Below are 13,097 nucleotides of genomic sequence, written 5' to 3' on the forward strand. Positions count from 1 at the left end.
TTCCTGAATGGCTCTGGGACGAAGCGGCTACCCCAGGCAGTGATAATCGGCGTGAAGAAGGGTGGGACTCGGGCGTTGCTCGAGTTCCTGCGGGTCCACCCGGACGTGCGGGCGGTGGGCGCCGAGCCTCACTTTTTGATCGCAACTACGAGCGAGGACTCACCTGGTACAGGTATGCCAGAGTTGGGAGATAGATAGGAGGACGTCCCATCCCGCTTTCGTTGAAATTAGCACCATCGGTGGGGCGGTGAATCCTAGCTAAAGACGGGGGTCTCCTGCCGTTTTCGGCTCGATCGGCTTGCCCCCTGGCTCCCGGACTTAGATCGAGTTGGAGCTGCGGCGTGGAACCAAAGCGCGGCGTGGTGGCCTGCATGTCGATTAACTTTCTGCCTTAATAGCGTAGGGCGGTCTGTTTCTTTTTTCCTTTGAAAAGTCCCGAGTTAAGGAAGCGCGTTCTCCTTTCCTTTCCCCGCGCTCCTCCCAGATAATGGCTACTAGCTTGGTCGCGGGAGTGCTTTAGTGGCCAGGGGCTACTCTTGCAAAAAGGACCTTCTCTTCGCCCGTTAATTGCTCCATCCCTGCGCCTTCCTCTTAAATTATTTATTTATTTATTTATTTTATTAAATTTATATACCGCCCTATTCCCGGTAGGACTCAGGGCGGTTTACAGGGAGCCCCTGAAAGGCCCCGTTACCCCGTGAGGTCTCGAATGAAGTCTCTGAACGCCGGCTCTTTTGCAATCTACTCTCCTTATTTTAACTCCGCTTTCATGAAAGAGAACGAGAGAGAGAGAGAGAGAGAGAGAGAGAGAGAGAGAGAGAGAGAGAGAGGGAGGGAGGGAGGGATAGAGAGAGAGAGAGAGAGAGAGAGAGAGAGAGAGAGATTGTTTTAAATGCATCTAGGAGGAGAAAGAAATATTTGGAAGAGGTTGGTATCGGTTGGCAGGGAGGGGGGAGGAAATCAACTGCTTTCTCCTCTGAGCGCAAGTATTCTTATATGCGGGAAAAAAAAGAAGGAAAGGAAAGGAAAAGACTCTAACGGACGGAATCCCGAAGTCGCCGTTTGGGATCCGCTTCTTAAACGAAGCGTCGCCAAAGGATTTGCCCGTTTGTGGCGCTGGGTAGCAATTAAGGGTCTCTCTCTCCTGTAACGGTCGAGTTGGGAACTCGCGGGGCTCCTTTGCCCACCCGCGCTGCCCAGGACCCTTCCTCAAGACGCGTCGCGGGAGCTGCGGGTGTGGGGGGGGGGCGCAGAAAATTCCCTCTCCCTTTTGCACTTCGCGGACCAATGAAGAGGTGGCAGATCAAAGCGGCGCTTCTCCCGCTTTCTCCACCTCAAACGGCGAGGGCTGCTTGCCGGCGTTCCCCCTCCAGCTTGCTCCTTCAGGGGTGGAGGAGGAAAACGCCTCCGGTGCGCAAGAAACTCTGCTGGGCGGAAGGAAGCACTGCAAGCTCCGGGGCTGCGCTTCGCCTTCCGCGCTCTTTAGCTGGGGAATCCCTCCGTTATCCGGGCCTGAAGAAAGCTTAAGGCAGCGTTTCCCAACCTTAGGAACTTGAAGATGCGTGGACTTCAACTCCCAGAATTCCCCAGCCAGCTATGCTGGCTGGGGAATTCTGGGAGTTGAAGTCCACGCATCTTCAAGTTCCTAAGGTTGGGAAACGCTGGCTTAAGGCACCCCAAACCTAACTTCGAAGGAACCCCGGCCTCGGCTCGAGGGTTCACTGAACCGAGACGCGTTTTAAAATCGGGAACTTCTCGGCGTGGGGACGGGGGGGGGAAAAAGAAATACAGTACGGTGAAATCGGGATTGGGAGAAATGTCCCTTATCTTATTCCTCTGAATGTGACTTAAAGACGACAGAACGAGAAATCGCCGCAGCGGACACGAGATCGGCATCCGTTTCCAACAACCTACAAAATCTCTGGCTCCAGCTGGTCTGCTTCCTGGCCCTTTTTAATCTTTGCGCCCTTGGTTCTTTCTCTTGCTGGTTGGGTGCGCGTCGATCCGTGGCCCTTTCTCCTCGCCTTTTCACCTCTTTTTCAACTTCGTTTCCAAACCAAAGCTAACTTCTTTATGAGAACGAAAGTTAGCATCCCAACCGCACATGAACAGATATTTCTTGAGTTACCCCTGTTCCTTTGAGGGGAAAGGAGCTCGACCACCATTCCAAGTCGAAAATGGAGAAGTGTGATTTATATAGGATGGGTGATGAGAGAGGAGGAGATAGAAAGTTGGAAGCGCTAACTAAAATGCACTTGGGATTTTTTGCTGAAAAAAAGTTAAGCAAAACTTGTCTCTCATCTTCTGAGGCCAATGAGCTTTTTGAGCGTGGAAGTGTAGGGGATGTGAACTGCAGTGCATCAAAAATGCATAGGCTTAAGACTATGGAGTATGTACAACAGGTTGCAGGAGTATATACAAGAAAGTAAATCACATTCTCTAAAAGTGGCTGCATTTATATGGTAGCTGTGATTTAAATAAAGTTTAATGCTTCAATTAAAAGTGGTTTAATTTTGTATTCCTTGACCTGTCCCTAAGATCTAATTTGTATCCCTCCTTATTTACACTTCCCCCCCCACCTCTCCCTTTGCACTTCTTTCAGAAAAAGTATGGAGAGAAAAATCAATGGAGAATTTTTTACTCTGTTTCATATTATGTGAACATCACCAAACTGCTGGTTTTTTAAATCAACATTTTGTTTGTATGTATATATATATATATATATATATATATATATATATATATATATATATATATATATATATATATATATATATATATATATATATATATATATATATATATATATATATATATATATATATATATATATATATATATATATGATTAAAACATCTCAAAGGAAATAGGAGCTTGGCTAAAAAAAATAGGAGCGCTCACTGCTTTGAAAAGTTATGACAAATGGCACTTAACTAATTGTTGCAGTACACTTTCTTTATTGGAGAGTTTGTTTTTCAGTGTTTTACAGAGCCTGCTATCGAGAACAAAACTAAAGGAACAAAACTAAATCCTAAAAAAGAATTAAATTAAAAACCAAATCGCCTAATGCTCTCTTTCTTTCTGAGGATTTGTGATGGATTTATGGCTTACTTGATAAAATTGCTCAGACATTTGGGGGGTCCCCCCCCCCCGATATATTTGTTCTGCTGCCGACTTTCCTGGCTCTGCCCTTTTGTCGTATAGTACTTGGTGATTGTGTGAGCTTGTGTGGATGTCCTTAGTGTGGAGTCCAGGAGGCAAAGTTCCCTGGCTGCTCTGCTTTCCCCAGATGGAAGAGACAAGCAAAGGAAGACAGTTTTTAAAAGATCCTCCTCAATCTGCAACTGATGAACAGAGCTGTCAGGAAGACAAGAGAGGTTAGTTATGACTGCAAGATGAACTAAGAAAAGTTTCCGAGTAATTTAGGACTTTGGGGATGTAGATGAAAGAAATGTGCTTTTACAGTTTTTTCTCAGCACATTAACCCTAGGTTTTCTAACTATTGGGGATAAAATGAAACCTGAGCATTGCTTCCATTCTAATACGGCCTTGTAATCAGAAGCTTAGGTTTGGATAGATTGTGTTGCTCAGATTATGTCGTGAGATAAGTGTTCAATTGCCCAACCTGTAGCTGGGAAATACAGCCCGGGTTTGTTTTGCATATGGCTCAGGATTTGCTTTCCAAAAACAGGAAATTCATACCAATGATTAACACCCCCTTGAACTCCCGGTTTCAAAGGTTTTCTAGAAATGTGCATTGTTCATTTTTATGTAAAAACTTAATGTAGGCCATGAAATTGCAGCCAGATGAAAACTACATTTGGGAGACGTAACGCTTAGAAAGCGGTGCCTTGTTGTGTACACCTCTTCCTTGGTTAAGAAAAAGATATGAACTGTGTTCATTAAGGAGATCTGATGGCAGACTAATTGTTGCAGAACTTGAAAAGATGGGAGTTGTTATTCAATATGGTGGACAAATAAAACAAAATGGAATTAACTGAAAAAGCTACTGTACTAGGCTGGTATGTTTTAACATTGGCATTATAATACATGCACATACAGTATATCTCAATTCCTCTCTCCTGCCAATATGTTGATCATTATGTATTTCTATTCTCAGTCCAAGAGAATAGTTGCCATTTTCATATTAAAAATTGATGTTCTTTTTTTTTTAAAAAAACTATTTCTTCTTATTGCTACCTTGTTGTTCAAAGAGAACATTCCATACTCTGAAAGCAATAAGAGGTCTTGATACGCTTTATCCAAACTTAATTTTTAATTAAATTATTGCTTGGTTGAAGAAAGTTATTCTAAACTTGTAACATGCCGAAATATATTGTAGGCATTTATTTAACTAACCAGGAATATAACCGTTTCCTAATCAAGTACCAGTGAACAAACACTTTCTTACTTTATGTTATGCTTCTCCAAACGAGGTTAAGGTGAAATAATAAGTTTCTGGATGTATAAGATCAGTTTCCTGAGTTAAGTAAGCCCAGGAACAATATTTTAAAACACAACAAACTGAGATAGGTATTCCGGAGAAGGAAGTAAAAATAATAAAATAATAATTGGAAAAATAAGTGGCTATAAACTGACAAAAAAGCTGCCTGCATAAAGACAAACTGCAAACAAAAATATTTTAATCCAGTATTTATCCACTTATCTGGCAATTTATGAGCAGCACAACTACATTCCTTTAGTTGTAATATAATTGACTTTTTGAAGTCTTTAAATACCCATGAAGTTGACTCCTGTTTGGAACTGTAGCACCAACATAACAACTGAGAACTGATGCACTTCAGTTCAGTTGTTATGTACAATAATTGTTCATAGATAATTTTTATGAGCGCTTCAATTCCAGGGTTTAAGACATTTATTTTTTAATAAGTTAAACTTACAGTTCTACACAGACTTCATTTAGAGTAGCCTTCAGTTGAGGTCAGTAGAACAAACATCTGATTAGATACTGTATGTGTGTGAATGTGAAATTAGGCTATAATTTAGAAATGGAAGCCTTGGGATGAAATAGATACAGAGCGATCCAAAAGAGATAATGTTAATTGTCAGATTAATGATTTTGGCTATAAAACACTTAATTTAAATGTTGAGATAAATTCTGTGTGTACTCTCATATAAGGAGCAGAGCTGATGGCATTTAAAGGGCAATCAATAGTTTAATTTACTGGTGTCAGTAATGCTTTCATAAAGTTTCCTTCCTCTTCAACAATCAAAGAAGTGAAATAATCTTACAATGAAAACCCCCCATGCGTGTCTATTTTAAAAAGTCTGCCAGCATGGTGTGGGATTTCTAACTGAGTGTGAAGGTTTGCAGCCTTAAAATGGCATATTAAGGACGATTTTTCTTGTGCAGTAGTAAAACCTGCTTTCCTCTGCCCTGCCAATTCCACTTCAGAGTTGGCTATATTTCATGCAGTAGCAAGTTAATCATGGTAGAACCCTTGAAGCTATTAGTAACTATTGATTTATTTGGTGACTCTAAATGACCAGTGATTTTTACTAGAGTAAGAGCAAACACTTTGTCTTTTATGTCTTTTAATGAATTACGTTTTAGCATTTAGACATGATTGTTCAAATATTATAATATTAAGACATTGTAACCATGGTTTATCTACGAAGGAGAAACTGCAGTGGTGATCCTGTTTTCTATGAATCAGAACTTTTCCAAATGGGTGGTTCTGAATGGATCTTCCACCAAAGCCAGGTTTGAATTGTGTGATAATTTTCATTGCTTCTTTTGATGTGATCATCTTGGATTCAGTTAGAATTTTGCTCCAGGGAATGTTGCCCTGAAACAAGCTGATGCTGAGAATGGCCATCATGTGTGTTTCTAATTTTCATTTATATTACTGCTTTTTCTATCTTCCTTCAGCTTTTGAATTCTGAAACCATCCTGAAGAAAATACTGCCTCTGGGAAAAATTGAAACCAGAGAGGGGTGTGGTGTGTCTGTTTGGCTTATTTAGGATTGCTAGCAATGTTAACTGTTTCTAGATGTACCTTCTAAGAAAATACCTCTGTTTACATTACCTGCAAAATTGCCTGTGTTTTCTACTTATCTTGATATTTTATTTGCTTCTAGGGAGACATTAAAACAAAGTTTAGGAAAAAGGTACATGCCGTATTCAAACATGAACAGTTTTGGAATGATCTGGTGATCTCAATTTCAGCAACAGCTTAATCTTTGCTGAGAAAAACATGTTGAAGATATAGTTGAATAATTTTGCATAAATGGGTGTCTTCTATGTTATGAAGGAAGGAATTCAGAATTCAGTTTCATCACTTTGTATTGTAGCAGTTTGGAAAGGGAAATCTAAAGAGTTGTTAAGGCAGACAATGTTAAAGCATCTTGAGAGTTCTGCATTAAATTAGCTGCTTGAACTAGACTGTAAAATGGCTGATCAGTCCTTCTGGATAAGAAATAGGAGGAAAAACTAATTGCAGATAGGATCCCTAACCCCCAATGAGTGGACTAAGTCAATATTTAAGAGCACACTTTGCTTTAGGGCTGACAAAGCCTGTTCTAGTTCAATCACCCTTGTTCAGTTTAAGTGATTCATTAAAATAAAATGCTTCTTTCTAATTAATGTATCTAATCTATTATTTTAAGGCAAATTCAGCAAATATGCAAGCAGTTTTTCCTCCTGGAAGGAAAAATAGTTTTGTGAAACTAGTAATTATACAATTGCATGGTTCAGACTCTAAGGAAGAGCTATTAAAAGATCACAGGGAAAAAAATACTATTGAAATAAGTACAGTGCTGCAGTTTATATGGGCAGCACGCAAAAGATCTGCATAATATGGTTTCAAAGCAACTTGCCTTAAACTCTTGCAGCCCAATCCAAAATTTTAAAATTTATATGACTGGGAAGTTCCATTGAGCAGAAATTGATAGGTTTAGGATTGCAGACACGTGGCGTAATATGTTGGCATATTTACTCAGAAATAGGTCCCACTATGAGAGTATGCCAAAATAAGCAGAGATAGGAAAATCTAGCCACCTAATTCAACAGTCTGCTTGGTGCTTCAGAGCTTTAATTAAAACCAGCTCATGCCTGCTGGAGTCAGTAGTACTGTGCAACTTGAGTTTTAAAATTTATGTATAGCCATTTTGAATATTTGGCACTGAAAGGCATTCTGGCTGTTTAGGAACTTTAAAACCTGCATGCCAAAGTTAGAAGCAAATATTATAACTATGTCTAGCGGCATTTATACCAGAGAACTGAAGTCTGACCCTTGAGTAATTGTATGGAAAGAAAAAAATTATAAAACTTGATGCATTATTGTTTGAATAGATCTCCTGTTTGTAAAAATCCTTAAACCACATAGTTAACTGCTAAATGGTTGCGCCCTACTTTATTTTAACTACTGTATAGTTAAAAAAAATCCAACAAAATTTCAAGAGAAATGGGACAGAAAAATGTTTTCATTGATAAAATCTCGTTAGATTGTATATCCCAAACTTGGAATAAAAACTTATATTTTATAAGTGAACAGAATAAACCAAAAGGCAGAAGCAAGTGTATAAAAATATACATCTTGGACTTTGATTTACTAGCAATAATTATTTAGTGATGTATAAACTAAGTTCCTGGTTTAAGGATGATCTGTAATTAAGAGAGCCTTTTGTGGGAAAATTTGAGTTAAATACACAATGGTTCAAGTTCATTACCCAATACTACTTATGCTACAATATACAAATAGTATTATGCAATAATACTGTTTAAATGTGACTACGTACAAATGTGACTTAAGAACAGACCTTGGGAATGGAACTTGACTATCTGTACTGCAAAAAAAGATCTTTTATTGGATTGAACCAATGCAGTTTTGTTTGCAACAATGCCAGTTTGCACTATCCAACTCCGAATGTTCAAGTGAACACTACTAAAGATCTATGGAAAATTTTTTTCTAACTTAACCTTTTTCTTCAGTACCTTTAAATGGAAATAGTTTCCATTGTATTTTTTAAAAAAGGTAGACAGTAAAGGAGAACAAGTAAATAGGCGCAAAACCCTAAATGTGTGAAAATACACGTTCATATAGTCAAGCTTTAACAATGCAGCAATTGCCTAAAACTTTCAGAATTGCTTTTTTTAATGTGCAAAAGCTTTCACTTTGACTTCTCCCAGTACATTAGCCGATCATCAAGGCATAGCTAATTTTGTGGTTGGGAGCAATGTTTTTTTAAGCAGGTTTTTTAACGGCTGTGGATGTCAACCCTTCAGGATAATTCACACCATGCAATAGACTCTACAGGAAGACTAGAGCCACACTATATTAAGATTGCTTATAATAACAGAAACTTGCAAGTCTACCTGTGTCTTCCTTCCTTCCTATAACTTAGGGACCTGTGGGGGCAGGCACGAGAGTCTTGAGTTTTTCCATGACAGTCTTCAATAGGTCTTGTCCAACTTCTCTTTACAGTCCTTTTATTCCTTTCCTCCAGACTATTTTCTCAGCTCTTTATGCCAGCAAACTTTGGGATGTCAGTGGGGAAGGAGGGCAAGGGCAGTTTTTTTTATCCCATCCGCTTTTTTTAAAGGTGCATTAAGCCTAATCAAGGTTTAATGGAGGTCTAATCTGATTTCTCGGGAGCTCTGGGCAGTCACATGACCATGGGATGCTGCAAATAGCATCCAAGCACCCAAAATGTGATCATATGGTCAGGGGTGGCGGCCATCAAAACCAGGTCATAAATACCTTTTTGGGGGGTGGGGGGGCGAAGGGTTTCATTGTAACTTCAAATGGTTGCTAAGTTCATAGCGGATAGGTGGAGTATTACCTGTAGTTAAACTTGTTAATATGGAATTTTGTATGGTTTTATTTGACACTTTGTAATGTAATGCATTTATGCTGAAAATATATTGAGGGAATGTTTGCTACGGTAACCAAGCTGAGTTGTGTAGTAGAGTCTGCCCTCAAGCCACCCTTGATCACAAAGGGCCTGTTTTCCAAAAGAAACAACTGGTTCTAGCAGCCTTCCATAGGAGGCTGAAGTTGAAGTCTTCACAACCGTGGAGCCAGTTTCCTTTTGAGAATGTTGAAACAACATTCATTGCAAATAAATGCAGTTGTGGATTCTGGAAATCTTAGCTGCTGCCATTTTGAAGGAGCTGAAATTGATCCTATATGCCTTCAGACTATAAATTGCCTAAATGACTCTCTATCCTGGAGAAAATGGAAGCTGTTCCTTATTCTCCATCTCAGTTTGTTAAAACTCTGGCTCTACTAAACAGTTTCTTCTCTTTAAGACAATGTCTTTTAAAAATGAGTTTTCTTTGGTGTTGGAGAAATCTGTCCCTCTTTTTTCTACTTCTGAATGTAAACAGAAGGTGCATTTTCATCTTCTTTTCTCCCATACCCTAAAAATCTTTGCATGCAGTTTCCTGTTTTCACTGTTCCAGTAACTGTTCTGTTTCTATGAGAATTCTAGCATCATTATTATCCTCATTGTCAGTTTCTTGATTTAGGCAGACTGGTTGTGATAGTCTTAAAGCACCCTTGCTCTTGGCTCTATCATACACTGAAAGATGACCAACTGAGTAAGCAGCCACAGCTGCCCTGGAGGCTGACAGGTGGTTCTTCACAAAATGGATTCTTGAACTCTGAGGACTGTTCTGAAATTGGTGTTTATCTTTATTGAAGTTTATCTTCATCTGAAAGTAACGTTCAGTTTAGGGACCTCAAGCTGCCTCATTACCTTGTTTTTTGGAGGACATAAAATTCTAATTGCAAATTATAAAAGGCTTTCTACAATATTGTTCATTTGGAGTTAGAGAGATATGGTCCTATCTGGTACATTATGCAAGTTTTTGGTAATATAGATAGAGTACATCTCACATCTGTCTGCTTATTGTGGGATGTACAGTCCATAAGACCTGAGAGACGCTGGATTGAATCTTCAATATTAAAATAAGCATTAATCCTGTACTAATTCAACATACTTTGTTTAGAAATAAACCAAGCAGTATGAGCCTAGGACTGATTTCATGCTATTTCAACTTTAAGGCTCTTCATTTCTATTTCAGACTGTATCTGCAGCATCTTGAATTGTTGAAATTCCTTGGAAACAAGAGCCCAATATGAGTCCAGATGGGTCTCTGTTTCTACTTTAACCTGCAATACAAGGCTTAATATGCTTTCCAGCAGATCCCACAACAAATGAGTTTGTTGCAGCATGGTAGGTACAAAGAACATGATCACAAAGAAAGAATGAGCTCTTGTGATCCATCAGCTACACCCTTGTGCTATTTAAAAAATAAATTGTTTTAATAGATGACAAGAACACTTACTATTGCTGATAAATATACTATTTCATACATGCCTTTTGATATGGTGCAACTGCTGTATTCTTCCCAGCAGGTCACTGATGGGAATGGCTTTGTGTTCCCTGATCAGGTTTCACAGTTTCAGCTGTCCAGTTGAAATCCCTCACCAACTCAAAATCAAATGTGTATTTGGACTGGGCAAGTCTGATTGGTGAATCCAGAATATTGTGGTTCTAAGGGTGGAACTTCATGCTAAGCAATAAAATGGCACAGTCTTGAAATTAAGGTAGGCAGGAAAGAAAGATTGTAAGATTTTTTTTGCAGGTTTCTTTGTATTGTAAGGAGTTGTTTGTCTTCAACTTTCTGTATAATGCCGATCTCCAACACAACCTTCCTAGCTGCCTAATTCTTAGGGATACACAAATATCTTTTCTTGACTTACTTAGACATGAACAATGATAAATAGCTTTTTTAGTCTTATAGAGACATGTTCAGTTCCTGCCCTGATAAAATAATTAACAGTATACCTCTGTGTGGATCCTGAAGTTTCCCATATCTTGCATCCATAGTTCTAACTTCTCAGTATATCCTGCAGTTGAACAAACCATCAACCATTACCCCTGAATAGCTCATAATATTGGATTTGCTTTTTTGTAATAGAGTATAGCATAGCATAGAACCTTTTCTGCAGGAGCTGATTGTTAATAAGTCCTAACAAGACTCACTACATGATCCTAACAAGACTCACTACATGATCGGTCAAATGAATGGTGTATATCTCAGTGTGGGTTGCTGGTTGAACTGAAAATATTAGCTGCATCTAAAATGGATGCACCTTAATAACCCAAGAACTACATATGATGTTTAAGTTATCGAACAGATTCTTAGATGTGCAAAAAGACGAGGAAGGCAGAGAGCTGCTAAGCCACCATTGGCTCCTTAGTGCTGAAAGATGACAGACATTATTCCTCCCAAGTCTTTGCCCTTCTGTCAAGAGGAGAGGTGATCAATGAGTTAAGAAGATAATAAATAGGCCAGAGCTCTCTGGGTAGTTAACCATATGACCTCCAAGCACAACAAATACTAGACCTCACTTACTCCTATAGTCTAATTACAGGATTGGAAAGCAACCAGAGATATCCATTGCTATCTGTTGTCACTCTAAGGTGTCCAAAGTGATTGAAGCGCTCTAGTGGTATTGTATGCAAGGATTCTATGCTCAGTGCCCAGTATTTGAGAGAGAATCAATACTTTGCTCTGTTTCTATCATTCCTGATGTTTTATCTGGCTTTGGGATGTGCTCATTGTATGGAATGTCTATCTGAACAGGTCTCTAAAAAGTGAAAATATTTTTAATCCTCAGAAATATTTGCTGCTTTGTGGAACTGTCTAAAAGCTTTTGTCTCTGTTTAACTTAATCAATTCTCAGGGTTTTTCCCCCTAAAACTAAAGATGCAGTGTAAAAACAGACTGTCAGGGCCATGGATTGGAAGGCTTATTTAAGCTATATTAGTTACTAACTTTCCATTTAACTACTAGTAGACAAAAGGTTAAAAAGATACTTTTTCCCCCTGTGGTGCAATGTATGAATAAAATATGTTGTGCAATTAAAAATACCAACGGCATTTAAGTAAAGAATTCAAATGTTTTATTCAACAGTTGTATTCCTCAAATAATACATCACTAACAAAAAATTACCAATATTCAAATAGATTAACATTTACAGAATTAAATTTATAGAATTTCCTTTCTTTGCCTCAGAAATCTCTGAAATCTTTAACACTATTCAAGATGGAAAATCTGGCACTGATGGAGTCACTCTAAGATAATTCTGTTTCTTAAATTGGAAAAGATTATCAGAAATTGGCACCTTATAAATCCATCTCACTTTTTAATATAAACTATAAACTATAAACTATACTAACTTATTAGCTATCAGTTTAAAAGTGATCATAAGTTATTAAATATTGCACAAAATCAATAAACTGTCCCTGAGCGTACATTCTTTGCATATATTTGAAGACTTTGATTCTCTGAAATTACAGATCTTAATGTAAATATTAAACATATTTAAATTGGTCCAGCTTTTGTAAGATGATTGAACATATTTATGGACAGACTTAAAAAGCCCAGATAAGATTTAACAGTTATATTCAGATTCTATTATGACTTTAAGAGATATCAATCAGGGTTGTCACTATTCAACTTCCACTGTAGAAGTACTGGCAATAGCACTTGGATTTAACATTCAGATTTACAAGATAAAATTGGGTAACAAGACATAGCTTTTAAATTTATCTGCTGATTATATGGTTCTGCCTCTCAAATGCTTCCCAATCAGCTAACTGTATTAAGAAGGAGTTAGAGGAATTTGCAGAGGTGTCAGGACTATCAGTTGATTTTCAGAAATCACAGTTGATATTTTTTCACCACCCCACCAAAAAAAAACTTCCGAAAAGAAATTTCTATAGATTTAGGAATATCAACTGTATAAATCTTTAACATATTTAGGCAACATTATTACTAAAACATTATTTTTTATTAATAATTAAAAACCAACATGAAAGAAATTAAGCAGGGAAATGACAAACTGGGCTTCAGAACATTTGAACAGGTGAATTGCAGTGGTAGAAATGAAAATTCTTGCAAGGCTTAATTATTTATTTCAATGCCTCCAGTGAAAATTCCATTCCAGGACAGAACAGCTTCTACTTTCATGCTGCTGCTGCTGCTGCTGATAATAATAATAATAATAATAATAATAATAATAATAATAATAATAATAATAATAATAATAATAATAATA

General features: G+C 38.0%; 1 protein-coding gene across 1 annotated transcript in view; it reads left to right on the top strand.

Annotated features, from left to right (window-relative positions):
* Positions 1–6: 6 nt before the first annotated feature.
* LOC308663321 (heparan sulfate glucosamine 3-O-sulfotransferase 3B1) overlaps positions 7–13,097 on the top strand; it is a 39,028-nt gene continuing 25,937 nt past the window's right edge. The window contains exon 1 of the mRNA XM_081319645.1: positions 7–172. The gene's annotated coding sequence lies outside the window, so the exon portion shown is untranslated. The remainder of the gene's footprint in view (positions 173–13,097) is intronic.

The sequence above is a fragment of the Vipera berus genome (genome assembly GCF_964194415.1).
Source record: "Vipera berus genome assembly, chromosome: 2".
NCBI lineage: Eukaryota > Metazoa > Chordata > Lepidosauria > Squamata > Viperidae > Vipera > Vipera berus.